The 21286-nt window shown below is 51.1% G+C and overlaps 2 long non-coding RNA genes across 2 annotated transcripts in view; one reads left to right on the top strand and one right to left on the bottom strand.

The window, feature by feature from the left end:
- The window catches only part of LOC140388061 (uncharacterized), a 154527-nt gene that overhangs the window by 4096 nt on the left and 129145 nt on the right, over positions 1-21286 (bottom strand). Inside the window, exon 3 of the long non-coding RNA XR_011934075.1 lies at positions 7160-7328. This is a non-coding gene — a long non-coding RNA (uncharacterized lncRNA). The remainder of the gene's footprint in view (positions 1-7159; positions 7329-21286) is intronic.
- LOC140388062 (uncharacterized) overlaps positions 1-21286 on the top strand; it is a 205333-nt gene that overhangs the window by 72770 nt on the left and 111277 nt on the right. The window lies entirely within an intron of this gene.

The raw sequence follows: 21286 nt of genomic DNA, 5'->3' as shown, positions 1-21286 counted from the left end.
GGCAGCTGGTGAGGATGGAGAGCCGGCCGCCTAACATGCCGGGGAGGATGAGGTGCAAAGAAGACGCCGCTTTTACACCACAAGGTCCTTCCAGGCGCAGAGTGGGGACCTGTCCTGTATCTCACTGACCTCGATGCACAGGTGCATCCATGCCGTCACGGAGGTCCTATGTGTCCAGTTGGCACAATACATCCATTTCAATGTGGACCGGGCCCACCAGGATGCCCGGGTAGCGGGGTGTGCCTCCTTTGCCGAGATGCCCCGGGTCCAGGGAGTGATTGACGGGATGCATATCGCCCTACAAGGATTTGCAGATGACAGATCTCTTTTCACAAACTGAAAGGGTTCCACTCGATAAACGTGCTGCTGGTGTGTGACCATCAGCTGCACATCGTGCACGTCGGCATCCGATACCTCAGCAGTGTGCACGATCCCTGGCACACTCGACGGTTCTTGGTCTCTTCAAGGCGCACCCCTGGCTGGGGAGTTGGTGTCTGGGCAACACGGGTTATCCACTGCAGTCGTGTCTGATGACGCCTATCTGGAGGCAACAGACCGATGCAGAGATCCATTACAATGTCGCCCAAGCAGCGACCAGGAGCGTGATGGAGCGGAGCTTTGGCATCCTGAAGATGCGCTTCAGGTGCCGGGACCTCTCTGGAAGAGCCCTCCAGTATAATGCTGGTGGCCTGCTGTGTCCTACACAACATCACTCAGCAGAGGGGCAACATGCTCGCGGAGGAGGAAGAACATCAGTCCTCATCCGATGAGGAGGATGTGGTGCAGGCTGACGAAGGACAAGGTGCCCAGGTAAGCACGGGAGGTCATACAACATGTGCGCCAAGGCCAACGTGCCTGGGATGCTCTGATTGCCTCCAGGTTCACCGACTATGGAGCCTGGCCAGGGGCATGGACACCGCACCCCCCCCCATCCCCCCCCCCCAACACCACCCCCCCCAACCACACACCACCCCTCGCCCGATGCTGACCTCTACCCCGATTATTGCCCTTCCCTCGGGCCCTCCGACCATGTCCAATGCCCTCTGCCCTGTTGTGGTGAGTGGCTGCAGATCTGGCAGCCTCCCTTCAGTCTTCTCCCGCTCCCTGCATTTTATGAGCGGCCTTCTACTGGGAGTGGAGAAGGGGGGTGAACACAGAAAACGCAGTGTTAGACAGTCCGACGCATGCAGCGCCAGGGGTGGGTAGCTGGTGGCTTCAGTGGCTAGCATGTGGTGCAGGGTGGAGTTTCAGCCACCCTCCAGGTGGGGGGGGTAGTGTTAGGATGGGTGTGTGGGATGGGGGTTGATGCCACTGCACACTTTGAAACATGTTCTTAAAAATTGTACGTTATTGAGACTTCCGGAGGCGACCATGGAGTGAGTGATCGCACATTTGGTGGCTCTCGCTCGTGGTGGACTTTTTGGACCTTTTCCCCGGCTAACAGTGGAGTAGACTGATGGTATAAGGTGGAGGAGAGGTGGAAGAAGAGAGTATCCCACCGGTTTATGGATTTGTGGACCAGAATTGGTCAAAAAAGGAGGGAACAACAGTTGAAAGCTGGTGTGGAGTCTTCGACACAGGGGAAGATGGCGGAGGGTCGGGGTCCGAGCCTGCCGGCCGAGTGGTCGACTGAGCAGTTAGTGAGCTTCCTCCACGAAAAATGTGCCCAGCAGAGGAAGGAGGACCTGGCCAGGGCTGTGGATCCTATAAAGGAGAGGATCGACCGCATGGAAATGAGGTTGGAGTCCCCGGCCCAGGTGATTTGAAAGGTGGAGGAGGTGGTGGGAGAGGACGAGGAGCAGCTCGCCTCGATGGCTACAGAGATAGGGTTGATGAGAGATCAACAGAAGAGGCTTAAGGATAAAGTGGAGGACCTGGAGAATAGGTTGCGCAGGCAGCATTTGAGGATCGTGGGCCTGCTGGAGGGCAGTGAGCGAGTGAACGCCGGCGCAAATGTGGCACGAATGTTCGAGAAGCTATTGGGTGAAGGAGCGTTCATATTTTGTATTTTGCTTTCTTCTGGTTTGTATAAAACATGTTTGCACTAAGTTTGGGGCCATTGCTCTGTTCGGTTTTGGGTTTGTTTCGTTCTTGATGGGGGATGGTGGGTTACTCCTTTCTTTGTGTTTGTTGGGGATTGTAAAGTTTGCACAGGGAGGATGGTTGAGCGGGGGAGAGGAGAATCAGTGGGGGTAGAATACTTGGTGCCATGGGCTAGCTGGGCGGGTTAGCTCTCGTAAGCGCAGTGTGGCGTGAGCAGCTGGTGAGTGTGTTGATGGGGGTTGGGCTTGTTACTTTGTTATGGGGTGAGGGGGAGGGGGAGGAGGGATAGAGGTCTGCTGACAGGGGAGGGACTGACAAAAGATGACAGGGAGAGGGTCGATGATGGTGGGCGCCCGAAGGTGGGCCTGAACAGGTGCAGGACACAGGCTGGGGGCTGGCCTAGGAAGGCTATGGTTGATTGGCAGGGAGGTGCCCCCCGACCTGGCTGATCACATGGCATGTGACAGGGTTGAATGGGCCAGTCAAGAGGGCCCGTGTGTTCGCACATCTGAAAAGCTTAAAGGCGGACGTGGCATTGATACAGGAGACACACCTGAGGGTGTTGGTCAGACGAGGCTGAGGAAGGGGTGGGTTGGGCAGGTATTTCACTCGGGGCTAGATTCTAAAACAAGGGGAGTGGCGATTCTGATTAACAAGCGGGTGGCGTTTGTGTATAGTGGCGGACTTGGGGGGCAGATACGGCATGGTGAGCAGGAAGCTGGAGCGGATGCCAGTGGTGCTGGTGAACATTTATACACCGAACTGGGACGATGTAGAGTTTTGAGGCGGGTATATGGGAAGATCTCTGATCTGGACTCGTATCGGATGATTATGGAGAGGATTTCAATACGGTTATGGATTCGTGGTTGGATCGGTCGAGTTCTAGGACAGGGAGGGTGTCAGCGGCTGCAAAGGAACTAAAGAGGTTTATGAAACAGATTGTAGGGGTGGATCCGTAGAGGTTTGGGTGGTCGAGAACGAAGGAGTTTTCTTTTTTTTCCCATGTACATGAAGTGTACTTGCGGATCGATTTTTTGTCATGGATAGGACGTTGCTGGCAGGGGTGGTGGATGCTGAGTACTCGCTGATAGTAGTGTTGGATCATGCCCCACACTGGGTGGATTTACAGGTGAGCAAGGAGGGGGGCCAGAGCCTGCACTGGAGATGAGATGTAGGACTACTAGCGGAGGAAGAGGTGTGTATGCGGGTGAGGGAGGCCATTCGGAGATACAAAGAACAAATAACAAAGAAAAGTACAGCACAGGAACAGGCCCTTCGGCCCTCCAAGCCCGTGCTGACCATGCTGCCCGACTAAACTACAATCTTCTACACTTCCTGGGTCCGTATCCCTCTATTCCCATCCTATTCATGTATTTGTCAAGATGCCCTTTAAATGTCACTATCGTCCCTGCTTCCACCACCTCCTCCGGCAGCAAGCTCCAGGCACCCACTACCCTCTGTGTAAATATGTGGAGATAAAAGATATGGGGGGAGGTTCTGGCCACTATGGTATGGGAGGCGTTGAAGGCAGTGGTGAGAGGGGAATTTATCTTGATACGGGCACACAGGGAGAAGGTCGAGCGGGCGGAGATGGATAGACTAGTGAAGGAAATTCTCCAGGTAGACAGGAGGTACTAGAGGCTCCGGAGGCAGGGTTGTTGAAGGAGCGGCAGAAGCTGCAGATGGGGTTTGGGTTGCTGTCTACAGAGAAGGCGGTGGGGCAGTTGAGAAAGGCAAGAGGGGTGATGTATGAATATGGGGAGAAGGCTAGTAGGATGCTAGTACACCAGCTAAGGAAATGGGAAGCGGCTAGGGAGATAGAGAAAGTGAAGGATGGAGGGTGGAACACGATCTTGGACCCGGTGGGGGTGAACTGTGTGTTTGGGGACTTTTATACTAGGCTGTATGAGTCAGAACCCCTTTTGTAAAAAGTTTTCAGGAGTGCTGGGGACCCTGCTGGTAAGGGCGTTTAATGAGGTTAGGTTGCGAGGTGTACTCCCCCCTACGATGTCACAGGTCTCAATCTCTCTTATCCTGAAGTGGGATAAGGACCTGGAACAATGCGAGTCATACAGGCCAATCTCCCTTCTAAATGTAGACACCAAGTTGCTGGCCAAGATCTTGACCTCGAGAATAGAGGATTGTGTGCCAGGAGTGATAGGGGAGGACCAGATGGGGTTTGTGAAAGGGAGGCAGTTAATGGCTATCATCAGAAGGCTGCTAAACGTGATTATGATGCCGTCCGCAGGAAGGGAGGTGGAGCTGGTGGTCGCGATGGATGCGGAGAAGGTCTTTGACCGGATGGAGTGGGAATACCTGTGGGAGGTTCTGGGGCGGTTTGGGTCTGGGCAGGGTTTTGTGGACTGGGCCCGGCTGCTGTACCAGGCACCGGTGACGAGCATGCGGACGAACCGAGTGAGCTCAGGTTATTTTAGGTTGCACCGGGGGGCGAGGCAGGTATGTCCACTCTCCCCACTGCTGTTTGCCTTGGATATAGAGCCACTGGCGATGGCGCTGAGAGCGTCACAGGACTGGCAGGGGATAGTGCGGGGGTTGGGGGGGGGAGGGGGGCTGGAGCACAGGGTCTCGTTATATGCGGACGACCTACTTTTATAGATTTCTGACCCGCTGGGGGAGATTGGAGAGATGATGGGGATCCTAGGGTAATTCGGCTGGTTTTCATGGTACAAATTAAATGTGGGCAAAAGCAAGGTCTTTGCGATCCAGGCGAGGGGGCAGGGGAGGAGATGAGGGAGGATGCCGTTCAAGGTGGTTGGAGTGAGTTTTCGGTATTTGGGAATCCAGGTGGCGCAGGAGTGGGAGCCCTACCGAATTTCAGGAACTACTATTGGGCGGCGAACATAGCAATGATCAGGAAGTGAGTAGTGGGGAGGCGTGGGAGTGGGTGGAGGCGGCATCATGTAGGGGCACAAGCTTAGGGGCACTGGTAACGTCACCTCTGCTGTTCCCGCCAGCTTGGTACTTCCCAAGCCCGGTATTAGTGGCGGCTTTGAGGGTGTGCGGACAGTGGCGGAAGCACATGGGAGTGGAGGGAACGTCGATATGGGCTCCAATTTGTGGCAATCACCGGTTTGTGCCGGGGAGGCTAGATGGGGGGGTTTTGGAGGTGGCAGCGAGCTGGGATTGAGCGGTTCGGGGACCTGCTCATTGACGGCAGCTTTCCGTGCTTGGAGGACTTGGAGGAGGAGCTTGAGCTGCCAGGTGGGAATGGGGTCCGCTACCTGCAGGTGAGGGACTTTGTACGGCGGCAGATTTCGACCTCTCCGTTCCTACTGCCCCAGGGGATACAGGACAAGGTAGTTTCGAAAATGGGCATGGGGGAGGGGAAGGCCTCGGAAATATATAAAGAGCTCATGGAATGGGAGGGAACCCCAATAGGGGAGGTAAAATAAAAACGGGAGGAAGAGTTGGCAAAGAGTTGGAGGCGGGATTGTGGAAGGATACCTTGAGTACGGTTAACGCGTCCTCCTCGTGTGCCAGGCTCAGCCTGATACAATTTAAGGAGGTCCACAGGGCGCATATAATTGTGGCCCAAATGAGCAGGTTCTTTGAGGGGGTGGAGATTAGGTGTGGGCGGTGTGCAGTAGGGCCTGCGAATCATGCCCACATGCTCTGGGTGTGTCCAATGCTTAGGGGACTCTGGCAAGGATTTACCAATGTCATGTCCACGGTATTAAAGGTACAGATGGTTCCGAGTCCAGAGGTGGCGATGTTTGGTGTGTCAGAAGGTCCGGGAGTCCAGGGAGCAAGAGAAGCTGATGTTTTGGCCTTTGCCTCCTTGGTAGCCTGGAGACAGATCTTATTGGCATGGAGGGACTCGGAGCCTCCGAAATCGGGGGTATGGGTTAGTGACATGGCTAGCTTTCTGAGGCTTGAGAAGATTAAGTTCACCCCGAGAGGTTCGACATTAGGGTTCGCCCGGAGGGTGGCAGCCATTTACCAATTTCTTTGGGGAAAATTAAGCTGTCAGCAGATATAAAATGGAGGAAGGGAGGTAGGGGTGTTGGTTGAGGCAGGATTAGTTAGTGGGGGAGGGGAACTGGGGAATTGTGTATGTAAACCAGATTGGCTGAGGGTGGTTGTTGGTTGGGTGGGGGTTATTTACTTTGTTGTTTTTCCTCTTGAAAATTGTTGTTAAAAATTTATAAATAAAATTTTTTTTTTAAATTGTACATAAATGATTCAATTCCTTGACATATACATAGTCTGTAGAATATAGCTAAATTGATTAGATTATCACAGGATTGCTTAAATTTATATATTTCCTGTGTTTATATATTTCATGTGTTCCAGAACAGTTTGAAGTTAATAAAAGTTAATTACATAGAAGCATCTTTAATGGATGATCATGAGTATGAGGACAGAGGATCCTTGGGGAAAGGACTTGTGTTTTTGTTAGGCACACATGAGGAAGAGAATGCAAAACCACCTCATGTATTCCTTCCCCTAGTCATACTGCTCATTGTTTAGTGAAGTAATAAATGTGAGGATCTTGCAAACTATTGAAGAGGAAAGCACAGGACCCAGAGACGCGGAGGAATTAGCAAAGCACCTGACCTTGGGCATATGATTACTACCAGTGAACAGTACACATGGAGGGTGGGGGGCGCGGTGAAGGGGGGGGGGGGGGGTCTGAAGAGGCCTTCAGAAGGGTGGGGGTCCTGAAATGGAAGGGGCCTGAAAGGGAACGTGAGAAGGCCTGAACAGGGGGGGGGGGGGGGGGCTCAACTACCCCATAGAGGGGTGTCCTCACTAGCCGGGATATGGGATAATGATCCTGTGTGCGGGGGGTGACATTTCCCATGTGTGGGTGATGTAGGGGACCTTCCAGCTCACTTAGAGATTGGGGTACTCTTTCAAAATGGCAGCCTGATCTCTGCGGAGCCGGTTGGGCCAGCGAGTTCAGCCCCGCAGTGATGAAAATAATTGTAAGTGTGGACTGGCCCAGAGAGAAACTCCCCAGGGCCCAAAACAATGACTATGTGGTTAGAAAGCAGTGGAGAACATGTCGACAGAGCCTGGCAGAAACTCCCAGCCAAACACGTCTGAAATTCCACTTAGGAACTCTTCCATTAAATCGCGCCCTCAGTATTACCTGCACTAATGAAGGAGACTGGCCAGGCTATAATCACTTAATCACTCGGAATGGATATGTTCTTCTCCAAGCTCAGGGCTCCACTTGTGCGATGGTTGCTCCTGGGGTTCCCAGGTTGTCGCTGGCGATGTGTTCCAATGTCCCTTCTTTTATCCAGGTTCTGCTCGTGCTGAGACATCAAACACACACAAACACACACATGACCTGAGTTCTATTGTCTCAACAAGACTTAAACTCATTAATAGAAATGAACAGGAGACTCCTGTTCAATGTTCTTCTATTAAGTTGATGAACCATAAAAAACTACTCCTGTTCAACCCGGGTGATTTAATCAAGATCCATTGCCCTCTAAAAGCCTCAAGTCTGACCAGCTATTAGCCAATTATGGAGTCTGATGGTCTCTTTGTTTATCATTCTTCCAATTGCAAGTTGATCTCTACTGTCTCAAAATTAGTTACATATTCCTCGCTTGGTCTTTTTGTCATTTTGTGTTCAGGTGATGAATACTGTAATTGGGTGATCATAACGTTCCATTTAGCGATAATGAGTTTTTGTGCTGACTTGAGTGGTCTGGCGAACAACCAATATCGATTCAAGCCAGGGCCTTATTTGGTATTTCCTGTTTACAGCCTATTTGCCTTTCTCCCTTGATCAGCCTGTCCCCAGTACGACAATATAAGTAATATTGTAAACGAAGTATTGATTATACAAAACCATAGACTAGAGAAGCAAACTTTGGGAGAATAGACAATCTCCAAAACCCTGGGCGGGATTCTCCGAGCCTTCGCGCCAAAATCGCGATCAGCGCAGGGGCAGAGGATGGACGTCAACCACAAAATCCGTTCCGACGCCGTTCCCGCGATTCACGCGCACGTGGTCTACGCAGCGCGGGTAGGGGTCCATTGACAGAGGCCCCCGCGGCGATTCCCCGCTGAAAACTGGACGAGATGCCGACGGCATGGTTCTAAACACATTTTGCCTGTCGGGAACGGCCAGTGGCGGCTGCGGAGTTAGTCCGCGGCCACCCTGGTGGGGGGCGGGGGGGGGATCCTTCACCGGGGCAGGGGCCTCACAGACGGCCAGGCTAGCGATCGGGGGCCACCGATCCACGGGCGCGTGCGATCTCGGGGGGGGTCTATATTTGCGGGGCCGCTCCGCGGTGCGAGTCCGCCATGTCGCGCGGGGCAGCCGCCAAAGGCCGCCGCCGTGCGCAGGCACTGACTCCCAACCGGAAGTGCAGAGCCCCGTATCGGCAGGCAGAGCTGCCTGGACTTACTGGGCCCCTGCTTGCCCCTTCCAGGTAGGAGAATCACTCTGGACTTTCTTCTGGAAAATCCAGAGTGAAACACCCGCGTTTTGACGCTGGAGTGGGGACATGGCTCCATTATTGGAGAATCCCATCCCCATCCTAAAGAAATACACTTTCCAGTGCAAGTATTTTCTTAAAATGGGTAATGGTATTAAGAAATGTTATAGAGATCACAAGGACTTCCGGTGGTGTAGGCCGGCCGCAGCAACAAGAGCTCCCGCCGGTGGCCACAATTCGCAGCGATTTCGGAGAAATCCCCGAGTCTTCATGTACCCCCCGACTATCGTCGGCCTTTGGGGCCGGCACGAGCAGCCAGCGGGGCTGGTTTAAAAACCGGCGAAGAACCCCGCGCGGGTGTCGGGCGGCGGGGGCTGAGGCGCTGGGCCCAGCGCGGCGTTGAGGTCAGAGCAGTGGGGGCGGAGCTACGAGGAGGCCCAAGGCCAGGGCACTATGTAGGGAGGGTGCTCCACGTCGGATGGCTCCCACCTAGGAGGAAGAAAGAAGGCTGAAGCCTGGTCCCAGGGGGGCTCTGGGTGAATGCAGAGGAGAAAGAAAGAAGGTTTAAGGAAGTTTGGTAAAAGTTTTTTCTCTCCCCATTTTTTTTCTCAAAAAAAAAATAAGTCAGATTGATGAAGGACAGGAGGGTGAAGGGGGAGAGAGGAGAAAAGAAAGAATATAAAAAACAATAAGCCGTTAAAGGATGCGAAGAGCAGCGTCGAAGAAATGAGGAAACGCGGGTTCGCCGTTGAAGTAGACGAGCAAAAGTGTTGACAGGATGGGGGAAGCCGAACTGCAAGGTGGGGCCGCACTACTTACGGTGGAGAAGATGACCGAGGTGATGGCGGTAGAGCTGGAAAAACAGTTTGCGAGGCACATGGAGGCCTTGAGGAAGGAGACGGCAGTCGCATTGAAGTCATTAGTGGAGGAGGCACTCGGCCCGGTGAGGGTGGCGGTGGCAAAGGCATTGGCCGAGGTGAGAGAGCAGGGCGAGAAGATGAAGGAGGTGGAGGAGGCCGTGACACGACACAGCGACCAGGTCACCTCGATGGGGGACGAGCTGCGGAGGGTGGTGGTGGTTAACAGAGGACTCTGAGCAAAGCTGGAAGACTTGGAAAACCGCTCAAGGCGGCACAATTTGAGAATTGTGGGCTTGCCCGAAGGGACAGGGGGCACAAGGCCAATGCAATACTTCGCTAAGAAGTTGGCGGAGCTGATGGGGGAGGGTGAGAGCCCCACCCTGTATGAGCTAGACCGAGCTCATCGGTCATTAAGGCCGAAGCCCAAAGTGAACGAGCCGCCAAGGGCAGTAATTATCTGCTTCCAAATGTTTTGCATGAAGGAGAAGGTATTAAGCTGGGTGAAGCAGAAGTGCTGTGGGATGGTACTGCGGTTTGGATCTACCAGGACTTGACGGTGAAGTTGGCAAAAAGACGAGCGGCGTTTGGGCGAGTGAAGGCGGCTTTGTACAAGAAGGGGATGCGATTTGGTATGGTGTACCCGGCGAAGTTGAGAGTAACATATGACACCAAAGACTTTTATTTTGAGACAGCGGAGGCGGCTGAGGCGTTCGTGAGGGCAGAAGGCTTGGGACAGATGTGAAGAGCGGAACTGGAAGAGAGACTGTGGACTGTGTTTGAGCAGCTGGAAAATGTATAAATGTTACAACTTTCTTTTTACTGATTTGTATTGCAATTTACTTCTCTTTGCATTGTTACAGAGTTCGAGTTAATGGCGTTCTGTGTTGCGACGGTTAAATGTTATGTTAGTGAATTGTAGGGATTGGATTGTTGGGTTTGTTTTGGCGTTTCTTTCTCTGGGATTGGGTGGAAGGGGGCGAGATGTCTTGGCGGGGGGAGCCACCCGCGCTAGCTAACTAAAGTCAGCTAGTGAACGGGGGTGAGGTGAGAGGAGGGCTGCGGACGTTGGAGCCTGGATAGCAGGCTTCAATGGGCCTACGAGGCAAGTGAGAGGGGGGAAAGGGATGGATGTTGGGGGATGTTTTTGTAAGGGGGGTTCTTGGGAGGGGGGTTCTTGGGTTCGATGTTAACAATGGACAGGGGCGGGTCAGGCTTATGGGGCAGGGCCCGGTGGTATGGTGATGGTGGATAAGAAAGGTGGGGGGGTGAGAGACCCCCAGTAAGGATAGTCACGTGGAACGTGAGAGGGCTAGGAGCTCCGGCAAAAGGTCAAGGGTGCTTGCGCATCTTAAAAGTTTGAAAGCCGATGTAGTAATGCTGCAGGAGACTCACTTGAGGGTGAAAGACTAGGTGAGACTTAAAAAGGGCTGGGTTAGCCAAGTGTTTCACTCCGGATTTGATGGAAGGGCTCGAGGGGTAGCGGTGCTGGTCAGCAAAAGGGTACGCTTCCAGATGGAGAAGGTGGTGGCAGATCAGGGGGGTAGATATGTGGTTGTGACAGGGGCACTGGAGGGGAGATTAGTGGCGCTGTTAAGTGTATACGGTCCCAATTGGGATGATGTGGGATTCGCGAGGAAGGTGGTTGGGGCTATTCCCGACTTAGACACGCATGAGCTGATTGTGGGGGGGGGGGACTGGAACTTGGTGCAGGAGCCAATGTTGGACAGATCACGGCCGCGCTCGCTGGTCCCATCAGGGGGGGGCGAAGGTGCTGGCTGGGCTAATGGTGGAAATGGGAGGGGTGGACCCTTGGAAGTTCCTGCACCCAAGGGAACGGGAATACTCGTTTTTCTCAGCGGTCCATAAGGTAAACTCGCGGATCGACTTTTATGTGGTGGGAAAGGCTTTGCTGGCTGGAGTCCTGGGGTCGGAATACTCTGCAATTGCAGTGTCAGATCACGTTCCACATTGGGTGGATATGGTGCTGGAGAAGTGGGTAGCGCAGAGACCGGGGTGTGGGGCTTTTGGGGAACCAAGTGTTCTGTGAGAAAATTGAAAAGGTAATTAAGGAATATGTAGGTTTCAACTGTATGGATGAGGTGTCGAAGGCAGTCGTCTGGGAGGCTCTAAAGGCGGTGGTGAGAGGAGAGGTAATTTTGTTTAAGGCCAGGGTGGACAAAGAGGAGAGTTTGGAGCGGCAGAGAGTAATAGATGAGATGTGGGAGGTATGCAGAAGATGGGGACCCAGCAAAGTTGGAAAAGAGGAAGGAACTACAGGTGAGCTTCGACCGACTGTCCACCAGGAAGGCGGTGCGCCAACTGAGACGAGCAAGGGGAGCAGTTTATGAACATGGAGATAAGGCGTATGTTAAGGGATATGTTAGCAGGTCAGCTCCGGAGGAGGCACCGGCAAGGGAAATTCTTCAGGTGAGGGATAGGGCAGGGAAGTTGGTGGTGGCCCCAGTGCTGATTAACAAGGTTTTTGAGGAGTTTTATGAGAGGTTGTACAAGTCACAGCCACCCGGGGGAGACCGTGAGATGCAGGAATTTCTAGATGGGTTGGAGTACCCCACGCTAGGGGAGGGGAACAGGGCTACATTAGAAGGAGCAACAGTGGAGCAGGAGATAAAGGATGTGATTGGGAGGATGCAGTCGGGGAAGGAGGCAGGGCCGGATGGGTTTCCGGTGGAATATTATAAAAAATTCAAGGATAGGTTGGCACCCCTGATGGTGGGGATGTTTGAAGAGGCGATAGGGAAGGGGGTGTTGCCGCAAACCTTGGGGCAGGCAACGATTTCACTGTTGCTAAAAAAAGATAAGGATCCGCCAGAGTGTGGGTCGTATCGGCCCACATCACTTCTGAATGTGGATGCAAAAGTGTTGGCGAAGGTACTGGCGGGTAGGCTGGAGGAGTGCCTCCTGAAGGTGATAGGGGAGGATCAGACGGGGTTCGTGAAAGGGAGGCAGCTGTTTTCGAAAATTAGGAGGGTTTTAAACGTCGTTATGGCACTGGCGGAAGGGAAGGAAACAGAGGTAGTTGTGGCATTGGACACCGAGAAGGCGTTTGATCGGGTAGAATGGGGGTACCTGATGGCAGTGCTGGAGTGGTTTGGGATTGGACCAAAATTTGTGAACTGGGTAAAGCTATTATATAAGGAGCCGAAGGTGAGTGTCCGCACAAACAATATCAGTTCGAGATACTTTTCTCCCCACCGTGGGACGAGGCAGGGATGTCCTATGTCCCCCCTGCTGTTTGCACTTGCGATGGAGCCGTTGGCCATCGCATTGAGAAGTTCGGGAGCATGGAAAGGAATAGTGCGGGGGTGGATAGAGCATAGGGTTTCCTTATATGCCGATGACTTGCTGCTGTGTGTGTCGGAACCGAGTGCGTTGATAGGAGGAATATTGGAGCTACTGCGGGTATTTGGGTCTTTCTCGGGGTACAAGCTGAACCTGGACAAGAGTGAGTATTTTGTGGTGTCTCGGCCGGGGGTGGGGGCAGGGGGGGTGGGGGAGCTGCCATTCCGTAGGGCAGGGACTCACTTTAGGTATCTGGGGGTGCAGGTTGCCCGGGAGTGGGGAAGGCTTTGCAGGTACAACATCACTAGTTTGGTGGGGAGAGTGAAAGCCGATCTGGCAAGGTGGGATGGCCTTCCTCTGTCACTGGCGGGTCGGGTACAGGCGGTTAAAATGAATGTGTTGCCGCAAATTCTGTTTATCTTTCAATGGCTACCGATTTTCCTGCCAAAGTCTTTTTTCAGGGAGATTGAGGGAAGGATTACCTCGTTCATATGGGGAGGGAAGGTGGCCAGAGTGAGAAAGGTGCTGCTACAGAGGGGAAGGCAGGCAGGGGGTTTGGGTCTCCGGAACCTGTTGTACTACTACTGGGCGGCGAATGTGGAGAAGGTGCGGAGCTGGGTCAGAGTGGTTGATTCCCAGTGGGTCAGAATGGAGGAGAGTTTGTGCAGGGGGTCGGGGCTGAAAGCACTAGCAACAGCGCCGCTCGATAGCTCCGGGGAAATACTCTGGGAGTCTGGGAATAATAGCTTCATTGAGAATTCGGAGGGAGTTTTGCCAACACTTCGGGTTGGGGGTAGAGTCAAGGGAAATGCCGATTTGGGGGTACCACAGATTTGAGCCAGGGAGGTGGAATGGAAGTTTTCGGAAATTGGAAGAGAGGGGGATTAAGACACTAAAAGATTTGTTTCTTCGGGGTCAGTTTGCAGGATTGAGGGAGCTGGAAGCGAAGTATGGGTTGGAGCAGGGAGAAATGTTTAGGTACATGCAGGTTCGGGATTTTGCCAGGAACGAGATACAGAGCTTCCCGGAGGAACCGGCCTCAACATCGCTGGAGGACGTGCTGACGACAAGGGGACTGGAGAAGGGGGCAGTGTCAGCGGTGTACGGAACTATTTTGAAAGAGGATACGGCACCACTGGAAGGGATCAAAGCAAAGTGGGAGGAAGAGCTGGGAGAAGTTATAGAGGAGAGGGTCTGGTGTGAGGTGCCCCGGAGAGTGAATGCCTCCACCTCATGTGCGAGGTTGGGGCTGATACAGCTGAAGGTTGTATATAGAGCGCACCTCACAAGGGCGAGGATGAGCCGATATTTTGAAGGAGTAGAGGATGTGTATGAGCGTTGCGGGGGGGACCCCGCTAATCACGTTCATATGTTTTGGTCCTGTCCAAAGCTAGGGGAGTACTGGAAAGAGGAGTTTAGGGTAATTTCCAAGGTGGTGCGTGTGAAACTGGACCCGGGTCCCCGGGAGGCCATATTCGGGGTGTCGGACCAGCCAGAGTTGGAAATGGGTGCGGAGGCAGATGTCATAGCCTTCGCCTCGTTGATTGCCCGAAGGCGGATCCTGCTGGGATGGAGAGCAGCCTCTCCACCCTGTGCCCTGGTGTGGCGGGGGACCTGTTGGAATACTTGACCCTTGAGAAGGTTAAGTTCAAACTGAGGGGAAGCTCGGAGGGGTTCTACAAGTCATGGGCACTATTTATTATGCACTTTCAAGAACTGGATAACATCGAACATTAGTTTGATGGGTGGGTGGGAGGGTTGGGGGGGAGGGGGGCTGTATATATTAAAGGTGACTATGGGTAATCCCTGATTCCTTTTTGTCATTTGTTTATGAAAACATGCGGGCTGATGTTTGGGGGTTTGTGGGAGGATGGGATCGTTGTTATTGTTATGGGGATTGACATTTCTGTTGCTGATTGTTGTTTATTGTTGATGGGTCTAAATGCGGGAGAAAATGTGAAAAAGGAGGAGAATAAAAATATTTTAAAAAAAAAAGAAATGTTATAGATAGAAATACCCTTGGGCTTACTAGTCTGTGGTTTACTAACATTTTAAAAGTTTGAAGTAACCAAAAGCTGTTAGCTGTGACAGATATGTGGTATTATCACAAATTAAGGCACAAATTAATGAAATGTATACAGACAGCCACTAGAGGGAGCTAGTCCTATGAGTATATAAGAGATGACGCTGAGCCTTGTGGGTCAGAAGAGAAGATAGAAGAGATAGAAGAACAGAAGAATCAGACAGAAGATAGTGAGGCACGAGAGAGAGAGAGAGCAGTTGTCTACTTGAGATTTCTGCAGTTAGAGATAGCATAGTTTAATACAGTAACCTTCTACTTTAGGAATGTGAACAAATCATAGTTAGCATGTCATAAATGTATGGTTTTGTTTGTTAACAAAGCTTTATGTTCTTTATTCAACACTATGCATCCAAGCCATTCAGGTAAAGCAAAATAGAGAACACAACAGGGTAAGCTTGGAAAATGTTTTTGGAGTGGTAGGCAGTGAGGCTTCTCTGGAAGTGAGCAAACAGATGTTATTCCAGTAACAAAAGTCAATTAACTTCCTTTTATTTTCAATGATTGCATTTTATAAGGCTCTGTACCAGTTATTTCCAAAACTTCTGGCATTAATGAAAACACTTAAGTGCTTTGAGCAACTGCTAAAAATAAAGATTGTTTCAAACAACTGGATTCATAATGAGTCAATTCAGACTTTGCAACATTTTTCAACTCCTGGTGTCTCACGCGACTGCTTCTTAGGCAGGGTTTTGTACCTTGCCCAGGAAGCAATATGTTGCTTCCTGATCTATACGTACTGGTAATTTTCTGCAGTCTAATTTTCTGGCCTTATGGGCCCTAACGCTACGCTTAGTAAAGTTGCACTCTGCACTCATTAAATTATATACACAGAATTAGTTCCACTCCTGCGCAGAGCTAGGTTGCTTGCATCATAATTTGCCACAGCTCATCACGGACTTCAGTGTTGCCAGAAACCCCAACTGTCATTATTAATGTGGTACAGATAGATTAAAGATATTAAATTATGCAAGTAGAGGCTTTGGATCTGTCTTCTTAAAGCTGAAGGTACAGCAATGAGAATTTAGATTTTTCAATTTTTATTCAATAAACAGGTGGCGCACCATAAATTTTAAAAAGAACATCAGAATTCACTGTATTCATAACTGAACCTGCATTGATGCATTTTGGAGTCATGCTTTTAATCTATATGGATTATGAGTATTATGTTAACCCATAAGCCTAATCTTTCAGAATTTAATGGCCTTCTGTTTAATAATAGACTTTAATTCTGAAAGGGAAAAACATTTGCATTTATATAGCTCCTTCTGACTTTCTTATTAGATCACAAAACATCTCGGATCCAATGAATTACTTATGAAATGCAGTCATTGTTATGTAGATTTTGAAGGCACATCGGACCACATATTTCAATAACATTTTCCCTTAATTCCCGTAACGGCTTGTGCAGTCTTGGCACTTTGATATTTTTGGATCACACATTCCTATCTGTCACTGATAACGGTCAGTCTGCTGTATAGGAGCTGACAACAAAGGTGGTGGCAATGACAGCTCAAGTTTTAACATACCGCTTTTAGGTTAGAAAAATGTTCCGAATGCTTCACAGAGGCTTAAGAAAAACAAAAGGTGGAAATAGTAGCAGGTGTGAGGTAAAGCTTTGTTACAGGTAGATTTTAGGGAGGAGGGAATTACAGAACATGGGAGCTCGGACAGCTTGACTACCAGGCCACCAATGGTGGTGGGTGGGGGGGGAGAAGCGATCCATAAGACGCTGAATATTTGATTAATCATAGAATCGTTGAATTCCGACAGTGTAGAGGGAGGCCATTTAGCCCAACAAGTCTGCACCGACTCTCTGAAAGAACACCCTAAACAGGCCCACTCCTCTGCTGTATCCCCATAACCCCACCTAACCTTTGGACACTAAGGGGCAATTTAGCATGGCCAATCCACCTAACCTGCACATCTTTGGACTGTGGGAGGAAACCGGAGCACCCGGAGGAAACTCACGCAGACTCGGGGAGAATGTGCAGATTCCACACAGACAGTCATCCAAGGTCAGAAGCGAACCTGGGTCCCTGGTGCTGTGAGGCACTAGTGTCCTGGGTCCCTGTTGCTAACCACTGTGCTACCTTGCTGCCCTTAGTGAAAAGGTGCAAAACAGTGATAAATTTGGTAAAATGTTATAATAATGAACAAGTAGCAGGCAGTGGTCATTACTGCAGGAGCAGAACAGATCATTGAGGAAGAGGTAGTCCAAAAGCAGAAATAAATAGGACAATCATATGGGTTGAAAAATCTAAATATAAAGTGGTAGAATTATGGCAAAGGTTCTTCTGGTTAGCTGCCCTAACTTTAAAAGAACATTGTCATGGGCAGCACAGTGGTTAGCACTGCTGCCTCACGGCACCGAGGTCCCAAGTTCAATCCCGGCTCTGGGTCAGTGTCCGTGTGGAGTTTGCATATTCTCCACGTGTTTGCGTGGGTTTCGCCCCCACAACCCAAAAGATGTGCATGGTAGGTGGATTGGCCACACTAAATTGCTCCTTAATTGGAAAAAATGAATTGGGTACTCTAAATTTATTTTAAAAGAGAATACTGTCAGAGATGAAGTTAATAGAACAAAGACTTAAAAGGTGGACAAATCAAAAGAGATTGATAATATTTAGGATATTCGGGTGCAGTGGGCACAGTTAGCTCAGTTGGCTGGACGGCTGGTTCATGATACAGAGTGGTGCCAACAATGTGGGTTCATTTCACGTACCTACTGAGATTATTCATGAAGGTCCTGCCTTTTCAACGTTGCCCCTCAACTGAGGTGTGGTGACCCTCAGGTTAAATCACCACCAGTCAGCTCTCAAAGGGGAGAGCAGCGTCTGGGATTGTGGTGACATTTACATTTTTACTAGATGGATAAGTACTGAGTTACAATTGGATTTTCATGGAGGAGTTGAACAACAATGCATCAGTTTTGCCAACCATCAAACAGGGGTTTATGGCAGAGCACTTGTTCACTTGCACACATTCCAATCCACCAACTCATGTCTTAGTTCCCCCCCCCCCCCCCCCCCCCCCCCCCAGTTAACTCCAAATGCTTTTCTGCAGTGAAGACCTCAGTGGGAGTCTTCATGACCCTCAGGTAAGATTTTGATAATAATATTAAATACTTAGAGGTTTTATATCGGTGTGAGATAAAGTTTTACAGATTTTATCTTAAACCGCCTTCTAAATATTTCAGTTAGAATTTCTAATTGCTAATGAGACCATTTACAGTTAACGCAGCCTAGGACCAGGATAGCAGTTGCTCATGAAAACTAAATGACCTGAAAGATGCTGTGCGAAAGTCGACGTTCAAACAGTCTCTTTTAATTACCATGTGCAATTTGAGGCCTCTTCATCAGCTTTAAAGATATAAGCAAAAGTTGTGACCTTAAGCAGTTTGATCTTCAGCAGAATTGGCAGCCTACAGCAGGAGTGGAGTTTTGGAAAGTTGTGGTGGTGGTGGTGGGGGGAACTTGATGGCGTGCACACCGCCAGCATATCCGGGCACAAAAGGGACTTGGACATCCTGACCATCAACACCTACCTGGATGTCAGGAAGGGGAGGCGAAGGTGCAATGCCCAAGGTCACTGATGCCTCCCTTCGTGTCCTCTTTGACCCTGTCAAGGTCAGGAGGTATGTACTTTACCCAGTTGATGGTAAAAGGAGGCCCAGCAGGGAAACCAATGTGGCATGGACGTAGGTGGCCAAGGCTACAAGTGCAAATGGGTGAACAGGAGGTCAGCAACCCTATTCCGCAAGAGGATGAAAGACCTTATTCTCTCCGCCAGGGTAAGTCTCATTGATGGTCGCATAATCCACAAAGACTCCAAAATCTCAGAGTCCATTTCAGTGCATCCTCGCTGTGGTGGAGTGACCACTTTGCCTTCCTCACCCTTCCGCATGGGACGCTGCATGGAACGGGTTGGGGGGTTTCGGTGGAGGGGAAAGTGGGGTTACCCGGAATAGGAGCAAAGGGAACTAGCAGCCTCTACATGCATGTATGAACCTTCTCCTTGCGCGTGGTCAATGCTCAATGCTCTGGGAGGAGCTAGTACACAACCCTTCTGTCACACGGGAGTGAGCTATCTTTCGAGGGAAGGAATGAGGAATGAACTCTAGTGCTCCAATTGATGTAACGTACAACTGCTCTCAACTTTTCTCTTCTTTGAGCAGCAGAAGCTTCAACGCAATCGAGCAGAAGGGGAGAAAAGCACAATGAGGGGTGGGGGGGGGGGGCTTGAAGAGAGGGCATCAGGGCTCATGGGCATCGAGCACAAGAGGGCCACTGGAGATGGTGAACTTGGCCTTTGACATTCACCTGGCAACAATTCATCAATGCAAACCTGAGGGTTGAATGTGCCTCTATGTTGGAAGCAGCTGATGCTGTCACTTGCACACTACTATTTAATTTACGGATTCCTCCAGGAAGAGACAAAAGTCTGAGGAGAAGGAGGGGTCACCCTTTCCAGCCCCAGCCAGAGATGAGCCTGGAATGATTGGAAGAGCCCCACATCGTTAGAGGCGTCACAGCGCTCACTCTCACCCTCCACCAGCTCACCTCGGTGGATAGTAGTGATAGTTCAGGAAGGCTCTCACAATCCGGTGGTCACCGCATTGATGCATGTCCACAGCCGGGGGAAGCAGGTTCAACCGAGCTCCCCAGCCCTCGGAGGACAGCTGGGGAAGTGGCACCTATGAGCTCCTAGTCCAAACATGAGCCTCTGGAATTGGTCTTCCAACTTATGCTGGAGAACCAGCACAAGTGGGGCAACATCAAGCTGAGCTGTTGGAATTCCTGAACAGGGTGGCAGGCGGAGGAGTCCATCCGTTTGTCTTCATTCTGGTGACGTGGTGCTGACTTGTTACACACTTCATGGCCTCCTTGGGGAGTGCGATGGATGCCATGGAGATCCTGGTCCAGAAGAATGCCCAGTTTCTGCCAGATGCACGCAGACCGGCACTCCCTCGCCATTGCCAAGGGTGAGTTCATGCATTGGGGAGCCGACCTGGGAACCTCAACCAGGTTTCCGGTTCCTTCAAGGAGTCAGGCCATAGCCCTCAGGCACACAAAGGGAGGAAGGAGAAACATCTGGACACCCCTGGATCATCCACTCAGGACTCTCAGAGGTTGTCCACTCCCTCTGAAGCCCCTTGGCTTGTGACCCCTCCAATGTCATCCCTGGTCACTGCAGAGGGAGCAGCTGGCCCACCGGTGGAAAACCAAAATAAACTGGACCCTCCAGTCCTTGGCTCTCCAGAGGAAGGCTGCCCGAGTCATCAAAGGCAACTGGGCAGACAACCCTGCAGGCTGATGTTGATGTCACAACAGCACTTAGAAGAAGTAACAGGCCAAGAAAAATACAAAATATTGATCACGTGGTTGCACGGGTGAATGTTATCGCTGTGTTATCTGTAAATATATTCACTGTCACTAATTAATGTCTAGTCTTGCCTTTCAGCGTCATTATATAGGCCTCACAAGGCCTTCACCCCTGTCACATCCCCTCAACACTGGCAGTTCAACTGCAGGCAGCCGCACCATGAGTGATTCTGCAGGCAGTAGTGCCTGTGGCAGGGTCTTTCACAGCCTCATAGAGCATTATCACGCACACACGGATCCTCCAACCCCACACTCATCTGACTGTCCCGAGAGCTTCCAATGCTCCCCCCTGGGGTTTTCTTTCAGATGTCCACCTGAGCTGACAGCATCTCCATCCACCGATCCCCATGCAGTCCGTGTCAGTACAACACGTGGCTCTAATTACTTTCATTTTTGGTAAGATAGTGATCATGTCCTATTTTATCAGCTCCACACGCTTTTCCCCACCTCGCCCCATCACCCATCATCCATGTCCTTTATCGTGTCACTACTCCCACCCTACCCCTGCACCCGGCATCACCTTTGATCTCCCCGGCCTCGACTCTTCTATCTCCCGGGACATCCCACCCCCCTCCACAATTACCTCCCTGACCTGCTCCTTCCCACCCCAGGGTGTGTGACTGCTTCTGAGTCCCCACCAACGACCCTCGCCATCCCTTCTACTGGTACCAACGCACCCTCACACTACCAGCTCCCTCTGCCCCCTTCCTTCCTTCCACCATCCTTCAGTTCACTTCCCAGGAGATAGTCATTGACTCCACAAACCCCTCCCTTGCATGTTCACCTGGACACTCCCACTCCACCCTTACTCCTTTCACCCCTGTTACCCGTTCCTCAACACTGACTCCATCCCCCCTCCAAACTCCCTTCCTTACTCTTTTCTCCCTTGTTACACCTACCTCCTCACCTGTATCCTTGTCTCTGTTACCCATTGCGCTCCTAGAAGACCTTCACCCCTACGAGCTCCCAATCTCCTCCCAGCCTGAACCCCTCCCAGCATTTATTCCCCCCTCCCAGCTTCTCCTCCCTCCCCCCCACAAAGACCTTCCTCACCCATCCACACTTAAGCTATCTACTCTCTCCCCCAAACTTTGCTGGACCTTGCCAGCACTCAGTGAAGACCCTGAAGTGCCGAAGGAAGTCTGGTCTGATATCAGCAAAGCTGAAGCTGCTGTGTGGAAACCCGGAAACCTCCCG

This window comes from Scyliorhinus torazame, chromosome 13, assembly GCF_047496885.1.
Source record: "Scyliorhinus torazame isolate Kashiwa2021f chromosome 13, sScyTor2.1, whole genome shotgun sequence".
Taxonomy (NCBI): Eukaryota; Metazoa; Chordata; class Chondrichthyes; order Carcharhiniformes; family Scyliorhinidae; genus Scyliorhinus; species Scyliorhinus torazame.
This window is presented reverse-complemented; position numbering and strand designations above follow the sequence as displayed.